We start from the raw sequence: 22557 nt of genomic DNA, 5'->3' as shown, positions 1-22557 counted from the left end.
CCAGATACAGCATCTGTAACTATATGTGTGAATGCTCATTCACATGTAAAGATGGTTTCTATGCAGGTAGGCCCCTTTGGAAATGCAGTATCAAACTGGTAAGCAAAACTGATGCCTAGATTTTAGTTCTATAAAAACGTCCTTATCTGGCGAAGTTCTATAAAAACGTCCTTATCTGTAGTAATATAGTTTAGTTTTGAACTTAATTCCATAGGAAAATTAAGCATGTACATAAATACTTTGCTAGTGAAAGTGAGAACATCTAGCTTCTCATTTAGTCAAACCCCCAAAACTGAAATCTGCTGTCTTTCATGGCTGCACCTCCTTGATGGAAACATACCATGTTCCTGAGCTGCTAAAACCACAGTTTTGAGAGAAAAGTCAGGACACTGACCATTTTTATTTAGTAGTCTTTCCAGCTTAAAAATCTCCAAGTTCTCGATACGTAGGCGTCAGTACAAGCAGATCTAACAAATCAGGGGGTGGGGCGGGAGGGGGGAACAGAACAAGAATATTGGATATTTTAAAATAGTTTTTACTGATTATTACATAACAGTGCCTTAGATCAGCTACAGCAGAGTTATTTGCAAGAAAAAGTGGTTAATAATTACCCTTTGCTGTGTTGGCCATTAGAGTTGTTTTAACCATTTTATCTCATTTACACATGCAAATCTAGTATGCCATCATTTAGGAAAAATGAGCCATGGGTTTAATGTTATCATTATGTTAGGGTTATTTCCAACATTACCTCCATGTAGATTAAAGCTAGTTAAATCTTTTCCAAGTTATTCCCAGTGAAGTCAGCCTAGCATCTACCTCCCATTTAGTAAATGTTGAATTAAATATTGACAAGTAAAAGCTTTTATGTTGTAAGGTCATGCCCTGAGTTAAGACCAGAGCTGCTCCTGGGCAGGAAAGGAAACATGCTCAAAGTAACTCTTGTTATAAAGAAGGATTATGCAGCAAAAGGAAGCCCTTCTAGGGTGGTAATTTGGGGCCCAATCCCAAAGAATGCAGAGTACCCAGCATGTAAGTGGGTTTTGGTTGAACATGGGAGAATACTTTCAAAATTCCCAAGACTGATATATTTGAACAGCTTCTGTTGTCTTTATTAATGCTGTAAGCAAGGAAACTTCTCACTTGGGTACTAAGGGTTTGAGATTTCCTTCTCTCTTTAAGAAGTAGCAAAACTTGCTTCCAGGTGGATTCTTTACACATCTTTTTCTAAAGTCTCATTACAGGCATCAAGAACAGGCAGGTAATTTCTACTGAAACCGTTTTTCCAGTCAGCAGTCCTATTACACTTAGGAATTACTTAATACACCTCTTGAAATCTTCAGAGGAAAACCGGTGATCTTTTTAAAAGATCACTTGAATTGCTAGCCCTCCAGATGAAGCTTCATGTTCCCACTCACAAGGATCATCCTCATCAATATAATGACTCCTAGCCCTAGACATCAATCTTGCCCTATGGAGGGGGGCGGGTGGTGATGGTGGGAATTAAACAAAATGCCTTTGGATGCACTGTACTCTCAGCCAGTCCTTTAGCTTGCTCAAAACTTGAGTTGCAGGATTTGAGCTCCAGCCCCCTGGGAGCAGCGAGCACGGGAGTCCATGCATTCCTCTCAATGCTGAATGTGCCTAAAAAGGATGCAGAGCAACCCCAGTGTAGAAATATATACTCGTGTTGCCTTCTTGTGAAAGTTGGTCCTGGAAATCAAGCTAGGAAAATAAACTTTGACAAACTTTGCCCTATCCAGCCTGACGAGTTATTTTAAATGGCCCCAGTCTCAGCTTCTCTTCAAGCTGCCAGACCCTTTTAGCTTGTCTAGCTGTAGCTTTACGTCTGATATCTCATTTTTCTTCATTTAGGGACTAAAAATAATGCAGACTTGTGTAACAAATTATTCTCTCCACAAATTTGTGAAACCTGGCAAGCAGCAGCTTACCATTTATTCTCTTGAAGGCTAAGAAATACTACCAAAGTATTCCCCTCTAAAAATAGGGGAAGATAAGGTAATATAAGAATTAGCTTTAAATTGTCACTACCTTAATTTGTATAATAAAAGCATCATATGTAAATATGGTAAAATTCTGCATGTTATGAACATGGGTGTTTCTGTCCCACTTTAAGGAACTAGAGAATGAAAGAGAAAAATATAGATCCTCCTGCCTCTCCCAAAGCTTTAGCTGTGATTTCCAGGGGCATTTAAATGTCTTCCTGTAGCTTTAAAAACATTACAAAAAAATGTTTCATCACACTCAGTAGGTTTCAGTTACATGAATGTAAAGATGCAAAACTCCCTTACATTTCCAGGGATTATGAAATACCGGAAAGGCCGATGGCTGAAGTGCCTGCTTTGGATTTCAAAAGCTATTGGGGGTCAAAGTCTGTTAGTTATCACTATTTTCAGCAGTTCTTTGTGTCAGGGCCACAAGCATATAGCCTGTCCTGGGTTCAGGGCTGGTTTAGAGGATGGGTGCAGGCATCCAGCATAGGAGAGCCCCTCTGAACAGCGAGGACTCCCCTCCACTTTCTCTCAGGAGAACATGGTAAGGGGATGTTCTTGGCTGTTGTCCTCAGACCAGGTTAAGCCAATCCAGACCTTCACCATGACCAACAGGCCTGACTTTGCAGCTCAAACTGGGACCTGCCTTGTCACCATAGTCTTGCCTGTTGATCACAGGGCTATGCCCAACCCTGGTGCTGGGATCACAGGCCTGGCCCTAATTTACTGACTTTAATTCTCATCTGAACCCCAGACCTGCCTCAATGCCAGGGGGTTTTCTGCAGATCAGGGCTCTTGGCTGAACCTGGCCGCTGCTACCAGATAACTGGCAGTCAAACAAATAGTCAAAGAAATAATACAATCTAACATGCATAAAAAGTACTGTTATATAGTAAATTCAGATGTCACGTGGAGCTACAGACCAGTAAAAAAAAGAGCAAAGGACTGGAGGTGCAGATGACTTGTCATAACCCACCTCCCATCAGCATGAAACTATCAACCTTAGGGACCAGAGGAGCAGGAGATGGATGAGCATAATACTAGGGAGAGGAGCAGGATCTGAGGACTATGTGTCTATGACACTTCTGACTGCATTGTTATTCTCTCTTTCTGCGTAGTAAATGGATCTGGACTAATAACAAGACTATAACTGTAATTTTAAGAGTAACAGGCTCACAGCTAACAGTAAATTCTTAGCAGATCTAAGGTGTGCTTCCTCTTTGCCAATAGAGTATCTTGAGCATAACAGTGTTTCCGTTCCATTTTTTTCTGCTCTGGAAACCAGAGTAATTTGAACTGTGATCTCCTGAAAGGGAAGTGGGTGACACTACAAGAGTTTAATATATTGTATATTTAGTATATTTATTTGTCAAAAGCATGACTTTTTTCATCTGGTTAGCACTGGTAACAGCAAATGGAATTCTCCATTAAAAAAAAAAAATAGTCTCTGCTTCAGTTGAAGTCAAATTGTAAACCAGTTTTTCTGCAGTAAATTTAATTGTCAGTCTTTGCTCAGGATGGTAAGTAAGAGTTCTTAACCACCTAATTATTTAGGTGGTCTAATCATTTATAGAAATGATCATGTAAGCAGCACAGCATATTCCATGAAGACACTAGAATGAAATTAATTTCACTGTGATTTCAAGTGAACAATATATCTTTTTACTCAGTTTATGGAATAAAAGGGCATTGACAGAAATACATTATTTTGGGTCCAGACTTTTCCTATGGAGAGAAAGAATAACTTCTGTAACAGGCAAACTTACATTGCTCCTCTTCACACAAGTTTTTCTAAATTTAAAGCCTGTTTCTACAAGGAGCTGAACGTGTCTCCTGCAGTGATCCTCAATGTTGAGGATTACTTTTTCGGGAGTAACTGTTCACCAGTTCAAACACTCTAAATCATATTATGAAGTAGCTCCATAAAACTTAGCTCTTGTGCTCTCTCTGTGGTGTTGACTGTAACGTAAGGAACACAGAATACAAATTTGTAATTAAGGCTGGGGGGAGTGGAACAGTGGCCTACCCAAGGACTGTTAACGTGTTTCACACTGCACTGTTGCAGGCATTGATGACAGATGTTGAAGAATGCTCCCTGACTCTTCAGAGAAGGTGGCTAAAACCCCCAGGAAGGTACCATGCTTTTGGTGAGTGGCTCTTAGCAAGAGAGCTCTTCCAGTGAGAAAACAGCCTACCCTGTAACTGCACGAGCTTCCAGACAGATGTATGCACAGATTTGCAAGCAACATAAAAGCACCAAGTTACAAATCTGCATAACACCCTGTGATAGTCCAATATCCTCTGTTTGGGTTGCTGCTGACAGCTACCACGTAAGGTTTCTTTCCACCTTTTCTGCTTCACTCATGCACAAGCATTTCGCATCGTAGCAACCTTTTGGTTTGTTGAGTCTTAAGTACTGGCTTTTAAGTTCAGTCAGCATTGACCTCTGCCCACTCTTGCTGATGAAGGTTTGCCATTTGAGCAAGCTATTGTAATACCATGGTCTAAGCTATTATATGAAAGAAAGAACACGGATATGATACAAGGCAAGTCATTAACAGTAAGATTGTCACTAAATTATGAGAACCTAGGACATTTCATGAGACTCAAGTTTTATTGTCAGTTATACTAACAGGATGTGATAGCGACTGAATTGTATCTAACTGCATGACTCATGCCATGTATTTTGAAAAATCTGGGAACAACAATATGTTTCTGCATTCCACTTTGCTGTTGGTTCAAGGGGCATTACTTTCATGTTAAGGCTTATGTTGTTAATTAATAAAACATTAACCTGAGAACAGAAACAGGAATCTATAGGTAGTACACACTAAGCCAGTGGGAAGAATGTACAGAGTTGTGAGCTTATTCCCCGAGGGAATATTGAAATAATTAGTAATTGCATAGCAGAGTTTTGGGTACAGGTCTCCTCACCTCCCACTTATGGTTGTAATAAAAAACAGGGTTTCAAGTACTTTGTGTGACTTGGTCTTTGAAAAGTAATTCACTGTTTCAGACCTGTATAGGATGCAAGAACATGCTATCTAAGCACACAAGCAAGTTATGCAAGTGCTAATACACCATACTAAACTGGATATTGATCATACTGCTGAATTTAGCTACTTCTGCATAAAATTAATTCCATCAAATGTTAGAGTAATGCACAATGCCACCATTATCTGGGGATTGTATTACTCAACCTATCATGGAGTAATTTTGAAAAAGAGGGCAGATGTGAGGAGAATGTTTGCGTAACTGTACTGGGAACAGTCAAATCTAAAGCTGATTGCAGAGAGCTGTAGAAAGTCACTTTATGTTTTAAGTGACAGATAAAATTAATTGTTCATACATGTGTATTAATTAAAAAACAACACCTTAATACATATACAGTAGTGGACTCACAGGTAGCTATTTTAATTTGGGAAGATCTTTAAACCATTGTGGATAGATCTAGGAAGCTGTCAGCTCAGTTCTCTGAGGCAGAAAAAATAAGGAGGGCATTAAAATAAATCTTAATAAAAAGAGTCCTTATCTTGGTACTGATCCAGACTGCAGCCAGCAGTACATTTTGTTATTGACCTTTCCTCTCAAAAGATGGAAAGGACAGAAATAATGAATGCTACGTGAGACTAAGTATACTATGAACTCCTTAGTTTAGGAAGGAGATGATAGAAAGGTTTGGGTTGGAAGGGACCTTAAAGATATCCAGTTCAAACCCCCTGCCATGGGCAGGGACACCTTCCACTAGACCAGGTTGCCCAAAGCCCTGTCCACCTTGGCCTTGAACACTACCAGGGAGGGGGCGTCCAGATTCTCTAGGCAACCTGTTTCTGTGCCTCACCACCCTCACAGTGAAGAATTTGTTCCTTCTATATAACCTAAATCTACCCACTTTCAGTTTAAAACTTGTCTTGTCACTATACACCCTGACAAAGATTCCCTCCTCAACTTTCCTGTAGCCCCCTTTAAGTACTGGAGGGTCACTATAAAGTCTCCCTGGAGCCTTCTCTTCTCCAGGCTGAACAATCCCAACTCTCGCAGCCTGTTCTCACAGGGGAGGTGCTCCAGCCCCCTGATCATCTTCATGGCCTCCTCTGGACCCAGTCGAGCAGGTCCATGTCCTTCTTATGTTGGGGACACCAGAGCTGAACACAGTACTACAGGTGGGGTCTCACAAGGGCAGAGTAGAGAGGGAGAATCCCCTCCCTTGACCTGCTGGCCACACTTCTCTTGATGCAGCCCAGGGTACAGTTGTCTTTTTGGGATGTGAGTGCACATTTCTGGCTCATATTCAAGTTTTCAGTCCACCAATACCCCAAAGTCCTTCTCCACAGGGCTGCTTCCAACCCAATCATTGCCCAGCCTGTATTTGTGCTCGGGATTGCCCTGGCCCATGTGCAGGACCTTGCACTTGGCCTTGTTGAATTTCATGAGGTTTGCACAGGCCCACCTCTCAAGCCTGTCAAGGTCCCTCTGGATGACATCCCTTCCCTCCAGTGTGTTGACTGCACCACACAGCTTGGTGTCATCAGCAAACTTGCTGAGGGTGCACTCAATCCCACTGTCTGTGTCACCAACAAAGATGTTAAACAGTGCTGGTCCCAACACTGACTCTTGAGGAACACCACTTGTCACTGCTCTCCACTTGGAAAATGAGCTGTTGACCGTAACTCTTTCTTTGACTGTGACCAAAGAGATATGCCCTAACTTGAGTGGTTTCCAGAGCAGTAAAACGTGGAACAGAAACCCTGTTATGCTTGAGATATTGTTTATTGGCAAAGAGGAAGTACAATTTAGATCTACTAAAAAATTTATTGTTAGCTGTGAGCATGTTACTATAATTGGAATTTTAAGAGTCTCATTGTTAGTCCAAATCTATTTATTATGGAGCAAGATACGTGCCCTTTCCCTCAAGTTGTCCTTTCCTTGCAGAACCACTACACAGTCTCACTTTAATAAAACTAGCCAGTGCAACTATAGGAAAAGCCTTCCCAGTTCACGTTCCCAGCTTCTGGTTATTGGTTTCCTAGGAACTTCCTCACGTATAGCATGTATTTGGATCCACTTTCCATGCTCCTGTTTCACTTATCCAATTTATTTAAATTTTTTGTTCCAACATCCAATGGCAATGAATTCCACAAGATCAATGCATGAGATTGTCAATTTTAGCTTCTTTTCTGATGAATTCTCTGGAAGCTCCCTAATTCCTGTGTTGTGAGATTTAGCAGCCATACTCTTCCTAAGCTAAGATGTGCTAGTTTACATTCACATTTGTGCACCATTTGATTCCCTGGGCACAATCCTGTTGTGCCACATTAAGCAATTATGCCTCACAGGCTGTATCTAAATTAGTCATTAAGAAGAGTTATAATTTTCCTAAACTTTACAACTCATCCAGTTCACATGCTCCAAAACTTCTCTGCCTCACAATCCAGAACATGTCTTAGTTTACCGCAATTCAAACAAAAACACCGCTGTGGTTGCACCATAATCTTCCCAACGTGCCCAAGGAATCTCCCCTCATCTAATGCTGTAACAGGCAACCTCAGCCTTAGTTTTCTCCCCTAACAGTAGTGGTTTGGTGTGTTTATTTTAAAGACCACTTTTCCTGAGGTGCTGAAGTACTGCCAGGAACTGGTGCAAAAGATCACTCAGAGCAGATGCAAAACCAGACTCGAGCCAGATGCTCCAGGTCAGAGAGAAGCAGGGCACCACAGCCAGCACTGCTTGCTAGGGAAGCCAGCAAAAGGGAATTATTGACAAAAGAGAGCAGGCTGGTGCTCCTACAGAAGCAGCCTGTTATTAATATAGTCCTACAATATAAATACCCTGTGTTAGAGCAAGGGGCTGAGGGTGGGAAGCAAAGAGCAGAGGAAGTCAACAATCTTGAAGAAATCTGGACTACTATCAGACTATTCTGAGTTATTAATTTGCCTTTGAGGCAATATTTAATTAATTTTCTCACATTTTCTCCATCCTCTCAAGCTTCCTGCAAATTCCTTGTTCGGTTGTTTACTTCCATTTCAGAATGAGTTTAATTAGAGTTCTGTCCCCTTCACTGTCATCTTATTTGATAATTGCTCATGCTGTTTCTACTTCAGTTGTGATACAGCAGATCTGTAGTGGCTCTAGGGGACAGGGGTCCGACAGCTCCTGGCTGTCTATTCCTAAAGACCTGGAACAGGAAATTTTGTAATGATGTAAAAACGTATAGATTCTTGTACTTGCCTGTTTTTTGTGGCTGAGGAATGCAACCCATCAGTGTTAAATATCACAAGTGTCTGTCATGCCTGCTCCCTTTTCCTCCACAGACCAGCTCATCTCCAAGAGGACTGCATGCACATCAGGCTTTCAGAGTGGCTTTTGTTCATTGACATTGCACAGCAAAGGTTTGTGCCCATCACACGTGTACGGTGTGCTCCTGAGCCCCACAAACTGCTGCAATCCTGTTACTCTCTAATCTCACTCTGGAGGGGCATAGGCAAAACAGGCCTATTGTCAAACTCATTAATCTTTTTCCTTTCATTTATTTTATAAAATAGAGTGGATTCTCAGTTAGTGAGGCTAGGTCTGGCCTAAAAATAAGGGCTCAGCCAGGCAGGTAACTATAGCAGCAGAAACAGACATGTCCTGTAGGAACTTCTGACAGCTTTTAGCAATATACGTAGTAAAATACTTCTTTGGCCTTACACACATTTTCTCTTCTACCCACCCCACTGACAGATTCTGAACATGAAACTCACAAGTCTGATATACAACAATAAGAGGTCTGCTTAGTAGATGGTTAAGTCTAAAACTGCTCATTGAACTTCCATAACACGTTATGAATCAACTAGTGAGATGAAGATATGTTAATCCTGTCCTTGAAAGAATCTTCTGCATGATGTTTAAACTTCAGACTAAACAGTGTAAAAAACATTACATGGTGTTTTGAAGAAACACCGAGAACAAATATTCACCCTGTAGTTTAATAACCGATTATCAACAAATGGTGTGGCGTTTAAATAGAACCAATACTGTTTTATCAGCTGCACCAGAACAAGCTGATAATCTGCAAGCAAACATGATAATAATGCCACTGCACTCAGTTTTTCCAGCTTTGTACTCAAAATCTTAATAGAGATAGAGAGAAGAGCCACCATGGAAGAGGGAAACACTGTGAATTTGTCTAAACTAAACTCATTATGATGTCTCCCTAGTTAGCACAGATTCTGTTTGTTATTTCCCATTCTTCCCTAACAGGGAACTGATCAATTCTCAAGCAGCTAGTAACAGCTGGAAACTTTCCTGATTATTTCATTAGGCTGCAAAAGCACAACCCAGGGAAACAGATACAGTAGAAAACTAACTTGTATAATTACTGTTGCAAGAGAGGCACGCAGCTTCTAGCCAGACTGTAAGAAACAGCTATCTAATGTGCCAGAATAAGACAGAGAAACTTCTAACGTAGCCACTGTTACTTCTGGATGATTTTTTACTGTCTGAAAGGAAGCAAAATGATGTTGTACCATACAAACATAACCTCTCTCACTATAGTACCTGCCATCACAACTGCATTGGGTGGACACATAAACCATATGCTATAGACATATATGCTATTTTCATGGAATACCCTGAATATATGTAAAACCTTTAAATAGTTCAGTGCTGGTGTCAGCTCTAGTTTGATACACTCTCAACAATCCTCAAGGCAGCAAGGTAGCATAAATGCTATATTCTGCAGATCTAAGGGACTTTGCACTTCTCTCAAAACAGGAATTTGGAAAATTTTGGTGATTATCTCCATTCAGTCTCCTGTGGCTGTTCTTTTGTTACTGTGGCTTCCTGTTCCACCCATCACAGAATTTGGTCAAGGCACAAAATTAATTCCTGAAGCTCCTTAGGATGCTGTCCCCATCTTGCCTTTCCTCATATTTCTGCAAGACCAGAACATGATGTTATCTGAGGCTCAGTTCTGCCCCATGGCCCCACATCTTTGTGGCTTGGTTTTTCAATTGTTTTGACTACTATTTGTTTCCCTCTAAGCACTATCACAGCATCCTGCTGTGTGCAATTATCCTGGCCTCAATTTTGATTGAAACCCTAGCTTTCAGTCTTCAACTTCTTCCTCAGTGTAGAAGTAATTTAGACCTGATTCCGGTTGGAATGAATACATGATGTGCTGTTCATCATCTCTTTCTGGGGATATTATTTTATACTCGCACTTCACCCCAAAATCCACAACAGCAGGTACTAATGCCAAAGACTGTTTACCACACCAGACCCTATAGCATTCAGACCTCATTAAGCGACCTCTGTACTGACCTACATTAGTTGATTAAAACCTAGTGTCCTTTGTGGGATAAAATATACCAAGGACAAGATAATCTCTCAAATCTGAGGTTAGATTGCAGCACACTTACATGCACATCTTTGCTCTGAGTCATGCCTGTACACATAGTTCCACAGAAGCCACAGCCCTCTCTGGCTAAATCAAGACTTGTTTGTGTTATGCAAGTCTCTGAATGACCGCAGATTTTAGAGACAGCAGATTATATATGATATTATTCCTCATACCTACACTTGTCTGTTGCAGTGGGCTATATGTGAAAGTGAATATGGAGAAGACTTTGACTACATTTAAACACTGACCATCCAAACCTATCCTAATTCACCATCACCTTTAAGCTGAAGTGATCTTAACTACTGATACAAATTGTTGTTCTATCCAGGTTGCCAAGAAAATGTTTGGCGATCAAAGCAAGGGAGTTTGCAGATACAAGTAGTGAAAGGGATAATGTGACAGCTTCAAATAGCTGCTGAAACTGAGAATAAGACCTCACAACTTTTGATCATGTGCTGCTTAACTTTTTTTCCAGAATCCAAAGAGGGAGGAATCTGGCTGTGACTTTCTTTTAAGTTGCCCTCTTCTCTACAACATGTTCTTTCATGTTTGCAGGGATTGCCTTGAGATACTGACAGCTTGGTAGACAAACAATTTTTTTTAACTATTTTTTTAACTGCTTCTCTTCAAGGTTACTGTGAGATGTTTTTACATGAAATGGAACCACTTGGTTTCTGTATCAGTGTCGGATGACTCCAAACCCTTTGTCTGACTGTAAGAGTTGACACCACTCTCTTCAAAGTGTTCTGGCAATACCTGCTCTGTGTTATGATCTCATTTATCTGCTTCACTTGCTCAAGAGCTCCAATAATGTATTTTTTTAAATCCTTTTGAAAAACAGTTTGCAGTCCAAAAAATTTGTACTGGAATAGTTTCCTATTATAGAATCTGAAGCTTTTTCAGCTGGAAATCCAGATATCTTCCAATAGTACCTATTTGTTCTTCCTTTTAAACTTAAATTAAAAAAATCTGTAGTTGTTGAATGACCACAAAGAACCCTTACCAATCTGTAAACTAAGAAGCAGTAATAAAGTAATGGAACAGTAATAAACATTTCTTCCCCAAACTCTGTGGTGCAACTCAAAATCCTTCTGCAATTACAGCAACCTAATTTCACAACTCACTAGATAAACAAATCTTTACTATTTTTCCTCCTACCAATCGTCTGTGATGTTTGTTCATAAGATTTCTTCCTAGTAAAAGTCTAGGATGAGTCAAAAGCTTTATTGTCCCCTCCACTATAACATGAGGGTTAGGAGTAAGGAACAACTTCTGGCTACTGAGACAAAGCTGTGAGAGAGCCATGTCCCTGGATGGGTGTGCTGGGTTTGTGTGAGTGGTGGGGTTTTTAGTAGCAGAGGAGGAGGCTGCAGCAGTGTCCCCCTCTGTGAAAAGCTTCTCAAAGTTCCCCTAGCTCTAGTCAGACCCACCTCTGCACCAAGGCCGAGCCAACTAGCAGTGCCTCTGTGATAATGTATTTAAGGGGACCTGGGAGAAGGAGTTGGAATTGCAAGGGAAACATCTGTATGAACACCAATGTCAGTGGAAGGAAGAAGCTGAGGGGTGTGGGGGGTGGGTTGGGGGGAAGAGGTGTGCTGGTGCAGAGAGCCCTGTGAGATGGTGGGGCCACACCCTCTGCCACCCATGGAGGTCTGTGGTGGAACAGATGTTGACCTGTAGCCTGGGGGGGTCCCAACCAGAGCAGGTGACTGCATCCTAAGGAGGCCGGGACCCTGTGGGAGGAAATCACTGCTGTTGTAGTCCAGCACTGGGAGGATTGCAACACGTAGGGGTGTCCCGCACCAGAGAAACTATGGAAATAGTGTGGCTTGTGGGGACCACTCGTGTCAGAGTTTGTGAAGAACTGTCTCCTGTGAGAGGGGAACTATGCTGGAGCAGGGGGAGAATACCAGAGGTTTCCCTGCCTCCCCAAGGTGAAAGAGGCAGCAGGACTGACCCCACGCCCCATCCCTGAATCACTACAGGGGAGGAGGTAGAGAAATTGGGAGCAAAGCTGAGCCTGGGAAGAAGGGAGGGGTGAGGGAAGGTGTTTTCAAGATGTAGTAATGCTTCTCAGTGTCCTACACTGTCTGTTAAGTGTTGTTGTTAGTGTTTTAATTAAATTCATGTTTTTTTCTTCCCCCAACAAGTCTGTCTTTTGCCTGTGACTGTAATGGACAAGTCATCTTTTCCTGTCCTTATCTTGATTCCCAGGCCTTTTGCTTCATTTTCTCCTTCCCAGCACTTGAGAGAGTAGGGCAGGAAGTGAGCAGCTGTGTGGTGCTCAGTTGCCCTCTGAGCTCAAATCATGACAGTAGGATTCTTCTGTTTCAGTGCAGTGGGGAAGAGAAAGAAAACCCCTTGCTTCATTAATTGTCCATTTTCTTCTCTCATTCATGGATTAGTTTTGTCTGACTTGAAAGCCAGAGGTAGAGATAAACTCTTTTCAAGTAGTCTGGAACTACCAGCACCAGAAATAAGGACTTAATTTCTATTTCTTATCTGCCACTTTTTACTATGAAGGAGGGCTGAAGATTAATCTTCAGTGATTTACCATACATTTTTAGAATTTGACATTTTGTTACCATAACATGAGACTCACTGGAAAACATGCACCCCTGAGGTATAGAGAGGTAATGTGATTAGGGTCTGGCATTGGATAGGGGAGACACCCCATGCTTCAACACAGTGCCGTTTGGAAGGTTTTGTTTTTTAGAGGTGAAAGAAAAGCACAACAAAAAAGCCAATCCACACAAATTGCCAGAACCAAGAAGCACATTTCCGTCCTTTGATGTTCTCTGTACAGCCACCTTGTGCCTCCTCTTCTCCCCTTGCCCTCTCACCACTATGCCCAAGCAACATAGACAAAATTTCAGGCTGAGGGCCAAAATTCTTCTTTGGTGTGAGGAGGAAAGGAAAGGGTGAATAGGAAATGAGATTGGCAAGACTAGAATATGGGCTTATAAGGAGAGAGCTAATACTGTCTGGACTAGGAGCCTGAGAGGTATCAGATCTTGTTGCTTAAGGAACAAAACACTGCTGCATGCAGACACTAGCATCAGCCAACTCTCCTGTTCCCTGCCAGTGGTACTGAGCAAGTCAAGCAAACTGTTGCAGATATCTGTGTCTAATGGGAACATTTGGATTTTATACACATTTTGACTCATCCTCTTGTATTATAACTAAATACATTCTCTAGTATAGTCTACCAATACGAGGGGGAAGTGCTTAGTGCCACAGTATGGTTCTCAGCCAGCCTAACTTCCAGCTTTGCAGCCTTAGAGCTTTGAATTCTGTGACTTAGTGCAAATGGATTTTTTAGCTCTTCCAAATAAAGTATTTTGGGGATTGAACCATTATGTGGCACTCCAAAACACTGGAGACAACCAGTGAGACCATTTCTGAACAAATACAGAAAAACAAAGTTCAAAATAAACCAGTAAGCCAGCCTACAGACTCCACCTCTGGTTTTGTCAGTTATTGCCACCTGCCTCTGAGGACAGATGCCCCAAAGAGCACCTGCAGGAAGAAGGTATTTCATAGGCCTTGAGTATTGTTCCTTTTAAAAATCCTGAAGTGAAAATTTACTCCAAATCAATTAAAACCAAATGTTATTAAGAAGAGACAGGTTTCATTTTCCAATCTACTTGACAGACCTCAGACAGGCTGCGATCTTCGCTTGCCTTTCACACTGCATGCCTAAGCAAAGGGTGCATTCTGTGATGTGCTTTCTTCTATTTTAGGACTCAAAGATAATGGATAAAAAGAGATACAAGATCAGAACCTCAACTTAACTTAAAATCTTTCCTCCATGAATTTCCTTACCATAAGTAACATATGTAAAACAGAATTAGGCCCCTTAACTGAGCAAGGAATATCTTAATTTCTTTTTTTAAGAAGGATACGATGCAGATTTCCCAATCCCACTTTCTTGCCTTCCAGCTAAGAAAATATCCTTCACAGTTTTTTTTTTTTTAATGTATTTAGACCTAAACTAGATCCCATAAGATCAAATGGAGATACTCCCAGTAACTTACACAAATATTTGATCAACCCTCTTAAATACAAACAAGCAAAGATACAAAAGTCCCCAGATATCTGTTGCAAGTTTCCACATACTTTACTACACACTCTAAGAAACCACCATACCTTCCCCCTTTTTGCTTTAGATCTTACAATAGTAAGATTATTTCCTTGTGTATTGGTTAGAATACTTATGCCAGACCCCAAGTTTACAACTCTGAATTTGTGCAGAGGAGGTGAAATTCCCCATGATTCCATGTTTATTATTTTTTTAAAAAATAATTAGTATTTTACTGTGCTTGAAGACAGAAGCAATTTACAATAAACCCACTTGCCAAGTTAGCATATGATTAATCTATACTTACATCAATTAAAGAAGGCATTAGAGAATTTGTTGCCTCCTCAGAATGCTGTTGTTATAGAGCAGTGCCTTCAGAAGAAAAAAGCTGTGGCATTGCATGCACAGACTCCTCTCAATTAGAAGATTTCCCTTAAAAACAAACCTTTTGTGAATCAGTAAACAGATGAGTGATTGCTGGGCATCCTCTGCTGTGCTGGAACTCAAGAGAAAGGATGAAAGAGTGAAGAGCCTTTTCCTTCCCTCTCAGTAAGCAGAAAGGGCTCTGGACAGTATTAGGAAATACAGCCAGCCCTATGTTTGCAAGTCAAATTTCAATCTGCCTGGCTGATGGAGGTGTGGGGGGGGAGGCGTGCCTGCCATCCAACTGGCTAGAAACTAAGATCTCACTCTGTCCCTCTTGAGTACAGTACCCAAATACATCATAAAACGTACACCTCCGTTCACCAAGAAAACTCTTCCTTTGTCCTGCACATTCACTTCCTAAATCGGAGTGATAAGTACTTTAAGCTTCTCAGGAAGGAAGAAGCTGAATGGTACGTAAGGAGCGAAGTCAGCTAGCAGGTGAAGAAATGTACAGCAACTAGACTAATCTGTTGACTTAATATTAAGCAGTTAAGTGTACTAGAATAAAGATGAAAGAAGAAATATCAATGTAGTATGTCTTGAGACATACCATGCATTTGCTTTGTTTCGTTAGTTTTCCTGTCAGTCTGTTTTACTGTAACAAAAGCCTTAAAAAGACAATAACACCTATCTTAGAAAGTCTTAGGGCTAAGAAGAAAAAAAAAAAAAAAAGTTTCCTGTAGTAGATTAAAACACTAGTATGGAATTAGCATTCATTGAAATACCCAGTTCTGTACTTGCTATTTTTTGTTTGACCTTACCTTACAGAGAGTTCTGAGGAGCACACAAAGCTGAGTATTTAAAGAATAAGCACTTCTAAAAACTCCTTCATTTTATAGCTTCAGTCACATGGATGCAAATAAGTAAATTTGAAGTTAACTCCAGAATCTAGTTGGTTCTTTCAGAATTATTTTTAAATCAGTATCTTTCCCTGCCTGAACTTTACTGGAACTCAGCCTTGGGCTCACAACTATCACAGAGATTAGCAACTTCCACAGACTCAGCACTATCCAGCCAAAGTGACCACATGCTTCTTGAATAGGCACTGACAGAGAACACAGTGTTGTAGTTACATTAGTGCTTCACTTAAGGGTCTAAGTGTGCTTCCTCTAACATCTGCCAAATCTTCTGGCTTGGATCCAGGAGACTGTAATAGCAGTGCCAGTAACACTTACGGGTGATACACTCTTTTTCCCAAAGAACCATTATCATTGATATTAAATATTTACATGGTAGTGACTACAAGCCCTGGGATTAGCATTCTACTTCACTATCCAGTAGATAAATAGTTCTTGGTAGAGTTCACAGCACTTTGGATGAAGAAAATCAGAACAACAAACAAAAGAGGGCAAGTCCTATTTAGTCATGCAATACACTTGCATCTCATCCTGCTGGAACCTGCTGTCTACCACAGTACAGGATTATTCTAAAACATCAATGAGGTTTTTAAGGAAGTACTGAACAGTTATGCTAGTTTTCAAGACTATGACTGAGTCATTAAGAGTTTGCATCTCAGGACTATGCAAATGTTTTACAGAAAAGCATGTACCATGGACAGTGAGTCACAAAGTGTACTGCCAAGTTTGTCTTTTATTATCATGTCATTCTTATTGCTTTGGAGATTTACAGCTCAAACCTGCCGTGAGGATCATGCAGCCATTCTTTGTGGGAACAGACTAACACCTATTGCCTGTTTTTCTCCTAAAAATCCAACACACTTATGATTCCAGCAGTACCACTACCATCATCTGTAACAGCCCAAGAAGTGGAGAACTTGGCTTCAATCCCTTCATCAGCATAAGGAAATTCAGTCCCATTCTTCTAGTTCCTACAGACATCGGGTTCAAACTACGGGAGACTCAGAAAGGCACTGCTCCAACCTGTCCCGATAAAATGGTACCCAGTGTGCAACAATTAAGATGAGGTTCACTAGGGAAAAAAGTGTAGCCAAGGGAAAGCTTGAGGCTGTGGCATAAGTGGGTATGGTACTTCAGTACAGAGCCAGGTTCACAGCCTAGGAGACACTCTTACCAAACGGACACAAGAAAGACTCTTGTCGGCATGATCTTTTGCAGAGTAACACAGTCCTAGTCCCTTCAGCCATTCAAGAGCAGCCAACAGCCTGTGACCTGGGGTGAGCAAGCCTTTGAAAGTCACTGGAATGAAGAGGGCATTGAAGCTGCTTCTCCAGCTACCTATCCATGGCTGCCTCTTTTTGTCAGGGCTGGTCCTAGCTGATGCATTAGGGCATGCAGTAAGTACACCTGCTTGGCAAGCTTCTCAGCATGCTCAGAGCAGATTTCTGGTTGAGATAATTTCTCTCAGCCCAAACTGATCACTATAGCTACTGCTGAAACAGCAGACATCTACAGAGTTACCTACTGTGCTTAGGGCTACCCAGTTCACACAACTGAGTTTAAAAATAAAAGCTGGCTGTACCCTTTATAAGGTCAATTTTGAATGTTCCAATTCCATGTAAATCCTGTGTTGAACTAAACCTAATATGCCAAATAAACCCCCATATAATCCTGTTAATCTGCAGTCACCAACTGATCATCTTTCCAGCCTGGAGTCGGATTTACAGGAGATTAGAGTGGGGAGGCTCCAAACCGGCTCAGAAACAAGACGCAGCGTTATGCACAGCAGCCCACAGCAGCCTGGTGGCCACAGAGCTGCACACGGGGAAGGGATTCACACAAAACCAGACCCCGAGACCTCACCTTTCACACTGGGCTGAGGCATTGGACTAGCTCACTGCACTAGCCAACGTGGAAGTCTCGGCACTGCACTCTATAGTAACTGCAGGAGTAGCTGCAGATAGCTTTTGCTAGGCTTTTTAGTAGGCTGTGCACAGACAGCACTAAAGTAAGTCTTAAGGGCTTTTCCTATTAATGAGGCAAAAGGATGAAACTGTTGAGCTATCAGGGTAAGTATCAACAGCTGTTAAAACCCTCACTGGTCAAGTTAAACTGAATTTAAGTATATCCTGGAACACCACAGGCCACAGCTGAAAATGATATACAAGTATTCAATCCAATGATTAATCTCTGATCTCAGTAGACAGTGTGCTGACGTTCAGGATGTCTCCTATACCAAAATGGCTTCTCTGTGGAACTGGATGAGGGTTTAATCCAGAGACTAAAACTTTGATAAAATAATGGAATAAATTTCATGGAATTTAATGCCTTCAAATATGTTTGCAGTCCAGCCATATATTTTCATTTTTCTGTATGTGTCTGAGCCTTATGCTGAACCAGAACAAGCCATACTTAATCCTGGAACATGAAACAAGGAGTAGAAGATAAGTAATAACCCTAGAAGGTAAAAACCCAAACTTGGTTTCAGTGTGTAATATTTATGTTTTGAACAATTGAAGACCTGGCCTTTAAAATTAACCTGGCTTGTTTTCTAAGAACTACGTTAACTATGCACAGATGCTTACTTGAAATCTTAAAAAGCACAATCTCTATTATTATTTCATAATGCAACATTTATGTAACAGATCTATCTGCTCCTTTCTATTAGTATTTGCATTGATTGTTGCTTTATTCTACTTCTTACGAAGATCATCTGCACCTAAAACAGTTTAGTCTTGCGTGAGAACTTGCTGTTTTAGCAACCCTGTCTGATCTAAATACATGCTAATGTGAAAGGTAGCACTACTAGACTAGATTATGCTAATAAATATGCTCCATTATGCATAATGTGATGAACTAAGATTTTGTGGACTAAAAGTATGCCTCTGGGATTTTATGGTAAATGTTAAGTTTTATTGAATAATAAATTGTGGTTAATTAGTTGTCTCAAAGGATGGGACTTATTGCTGGGATTCTTATTGCTAATGCAAACAACCACAATGTCAGTTATTCAGCAGTAGTAGCAACTAGAAAGTTACCCAAAGGAAAAGACCCTTCCTGGAAGCTGTGCAAGTGCTGTAGGTGGGTCAAGTAACAAACATTTCATAGAATTAAGGTCTGTTATAAATAAAATTAGAGAAAAAAGTTTACCATTGCTTAGCAATGTTTCTTTTTTGACCTAAAAGCCATAACCTGAGCAGTTTGAACAGAATAACAGATGTTAAGATGGACATACAAATGGAAGAAAGACCTAGAATATGATGTGTACCAAAACAACTGTAAATAAAAAAAAAAAAAAAAAAATGCACACCCCATAAACTAAACCCTTGACTTAAATACAAGACAAAAATTATATATGAAGACATCTAAGCGATTATAAGAGGACAGTATTAGCCAGTATGTAAGGAGTCTGGTCATACAAGCTTTAAACAGATCACAACCTATGCCAGCATATGGTATTTATATACAGTTGAAAAGAACAGAAAATAACCACCCATCTCAGTGCTGCACACATACACTCTTAACACATTAGCTCAGAACGCCCCATTGCAACATCCCAGCTTGTAAAATACGTAACTACATGGGTAAACAGCACCTATTTTATTAGATATAGTCTTCCACTTACTTGGCTCTTAATTCAGGATGAAATTTATTCTCTTACAAATCTGCAGTCTTTCCTCTTCAGCCCCCTCAACCCTCTTTTATACTACTTGTCCTAGGAGCGTTAGTTCATCCTTAGCTCAGATAAACTGACTAATTAGGCAAAGGAGTTCAGCTGCATTCCCTCTGCTCAAGTGTTCCTGGAAGGGGAGGAACTCTTAACCCCATTCTGAAAGGAATTTTCACACCTAGTGATTGTTGGGGAAAAATGGACCAATTTCCTTGAGCATTTTTAAATGGATATTGCTCTTGAAATAAAATTTAAAATATAACAAGAATTATATTTAATTTAAAGCAAAACCAACAGAAAAATTTGTCTTCTGTTCAGTATTTTGAAAGGTTCTCTGATTTCAAACAAAGCAAAATTAGGCAAAAACAAACATTAAGAAATGGTTGGTGATTTCTGTAGAAATATGATAAACTAATCCTGAATTAATTCATAATACTTATCTCTTTTATTTGATCATTAGTCTGTGCTAGGGATTTAGCTACTCTGAGATACAAATACAGATCTTTAAACTCCCACAACCTAGAGAAATTCCCAAATTAGATTCTCAAAGAAAAATTATAGCTCTGAGATATTTTCAAGGATTTGTTAGTTTAATTCTATAGTATTCTAAGGGATTTATACATGAGTAAATGTTGGTCTTAAAATGTGATTACAGGAGAAAGACTAATGGCACCCTAGGCTATAAGTCAAGGGAAGTGATAATGCACAATGACTTGGCGTTTGCATGCTGTGTCTGCAATACCCTGTCAAGATCTGGGTCCCATAGGACAAGAGAGAGATGTGCAGATGCGTGGGAGCTGCTCGGGGTGTTGGGGCACCCAACATAGAAATAGAGGCTGAGGGAGCTCCAGGCTTGTTCAGTCTGGAGAAAAGCAGGCTTAGGGGTGAATTTAATTGCTATCTTCCACTTCCTGAGGTAGGGGGAGGTGAGAGAGGACATAGCCAAACTCCTCTCAGAGGCAATAATCAGTGAGTACAGAAGGGGAAATTCTGATTGTATATATGAAAAGGCAATCTTCACAATGGTTGGTGAAGCACTGGAAGAGGTACCAGGAGAAGTTCTGGCTTCTGAGCAACCTGATTTAGTGTTGAAGGTAGCCCCACACCACTAGTCCAGGAAGCTGGCCTAGGTGAAGTCCAGAGGTCCCTTCCAACCTAAATTATTTTGTGATTGTGTGACAAAAAACTTCAATAAACATAACTTTTTGACAACATAAATTATACAAATTCCCCTAAGGAAATAAATTTTACTACTAAAAGTGCTTTCTAATTGGTGTACTTAAAATTATTTTAGGGCTTTTCCTGTATATAAAGACCACAAAAGCAGTCAAACTAGTAAAACTAGTGAAGACATTGTCATACTGATCACTGTCTACTGCAGTTCCAGTCTATATCAGTGGTCAGAATGAGGAATATACATATACAAATCATAAATCTTTCTGATTAAGTGTAGAAATGAAATCAAGTCTTGAGGAAAACACAAAAACTTGAGGGCCACAGAATATTTCAGGCTATTCGTCATTCTCCCCTGAACTTTGATCTGCTGGACTCTTAGCTAATACAAATGAAAAGCTCATTGTAATAGACATTTCCCACATTTACAATAAATAGTTAGTTTGTTGTCTATCCTCAAACTTCATTCTTTCCCCAAATATTCCCTCTGTCATGCTTTGTTTTTTTATTTCTGTCATGGTATGTCTAAAACAAATGGTCTTTACATCTTAAAGTTTGTAATGGGTAAGTGAAAATTTGAGAACTCTCTTTTTAGCAGCTCTGTAACCATGTGCAAGTTAGTAGTTTGAGGAGTTAGTTCCAGGCAACTCACAAAATCATCCTAGAAGAAACAGATTCTTTTGTAGGTTTAAACTAAAAATCTCTTTAAAATGTAGGAGTTGAAGGGCCAGGATGTATATTGCAAATTGGTACTTAAATTACTTTGTACATCATTTACTTATCTAAAATATGGAAGTATCTGTTCATTAGGCAAACCTCAAAAATATAATTCCCTCTTGACAGACTTCAGCTCGATTAGGTTTGGGCAGAAAGAGACTGAAGATTAGCGTTAACAGCTTATATACATTTTACTGTGTTTGAGATCTCTGTGCCAAATTATAAATGTAACATGGATTCCATGACCTTAAGTAATGTTTTGTTTCTGCCTCATTTTGTAGCCTGGCCGCACTGCAGATAAAGCCAGTTATTTGTACAATCTGTAAACATGGCCTGTGATAAGGGTTTAGAAAAGGTCTGAATGTTGGGGTTGGATAATAATTGTGAACTGTTTTCATATTAGGGGTTATTTTGACTACATAGCTGATGAGCTGGAGCAGTTCACAGAACGAGAGTCAAGATCTGTTCCCACCCTAATATTAACCTATTTCTGGTTTGCTCTCTTGTGATTATATAGCTTACTCAATTCAATAGTTATTTGTCATTATCTCTTCTTTCCTGCTATTTGTGTTTTTAGTCTTCTTTCTTTCTAGTCCGGCTACATGTAACACTACTTTCATATCCTCCTCTCCATCCTTCCATGAAATTGGGCACCTGCACACCACACATGCTCAGAAGAGCCCTAGTCCACTGATCTTTCTTACACAGTGTTATCCAGCTGACCCTGAACCTGATGGTCTTAAGGGACTTTTTCAACCTAAATGGTTCTGTGTGTTGTGGTTTGAACCTGGCCGGCAGGCAAACACCACACAGCCGCTCGCTCCCCCTCCTCTTCCTGGTGTATGGGGGAGGGAATTGGAGGGGTAGAAGAGACTCATAGGTTGAGATAAAACCAGTTTAATAATTGAAATAAAATAAAACAATGACAAAAATGGAAAGTACAAATGGGCAATGCACAATGTGATTGCTCACCACCTGCTGACAGATACCCAGCCCGTTCCTGGCTAATGATCCTGAAACACCAATATTCTGCAATAGCAATCCTGGAAGTGAGAGGGAACCTCCTCCTTCCTGGCTAGCCTTCATCTATACATTGAGCAATATGTTACATGATACGGAATATTCCATTGGCCAATTTGGGTATGGTGCTCTGGCTCTGTTCCCTCTTAGCATCTTGTACACCTGTGTGTGGGCAGGACATGGGGAGTTGGAAAGTCCTTGATCTCTCAGCAACAACTGAA

General features: G+C 40.4%; 1 protein-coding gene across 3 annotated transcripts in view; it reads right to left on the bottom strand.

Moving 5' to 3' along the window:
- SLC2A9 (solute carrier family 2 member 9) overlaps nucleotides 1-19487 on the bottom strand; it is a 132202-nt gene extending 112715 nt beyond the window's left edge. The window contains exon 1 of one of the 3 annotated variants that reach the window (XM_032984517.2): nucleotides 19382-19487. The gene's annotated coding sequence lies outside the window, so the exon portion shown is untranslated. Of the gene's footprint in view, nucleotides 1-14780; nucleotides 14857-15660; nucleotides 15736-19381 lie in introns of those variants that run through there. The other 2 variants (XM_032984516.2, XM_032984515.2) reach the window with 2 other exon arrangements.
- Between the last annotated feature and the right edge of the window lie 3070 nt (nucleotides 19488-22557).

The sequence above is a fragment of the Tyto alba genome, unplaced genomic scaffold, assembly GCF_018691265.1.
Source record: "Tyto alba isolate M040663 unplaced genomic scaffold, T.alba_DEE_v4.0 Super-Scaffold_6, whole genome shotgun sequence".
Classification (NCBI taxonomy): Eukaryota; Metazoa; Chordata; class Aves; order Strigiformes; family Tytonidae; genus Tyto; species Tyto alba.
The sequence above is the reverse complement of the archived record's forward strand: the minus strand, read 5'-3'. Positions and strand labels throughout refer to the sequence as shown.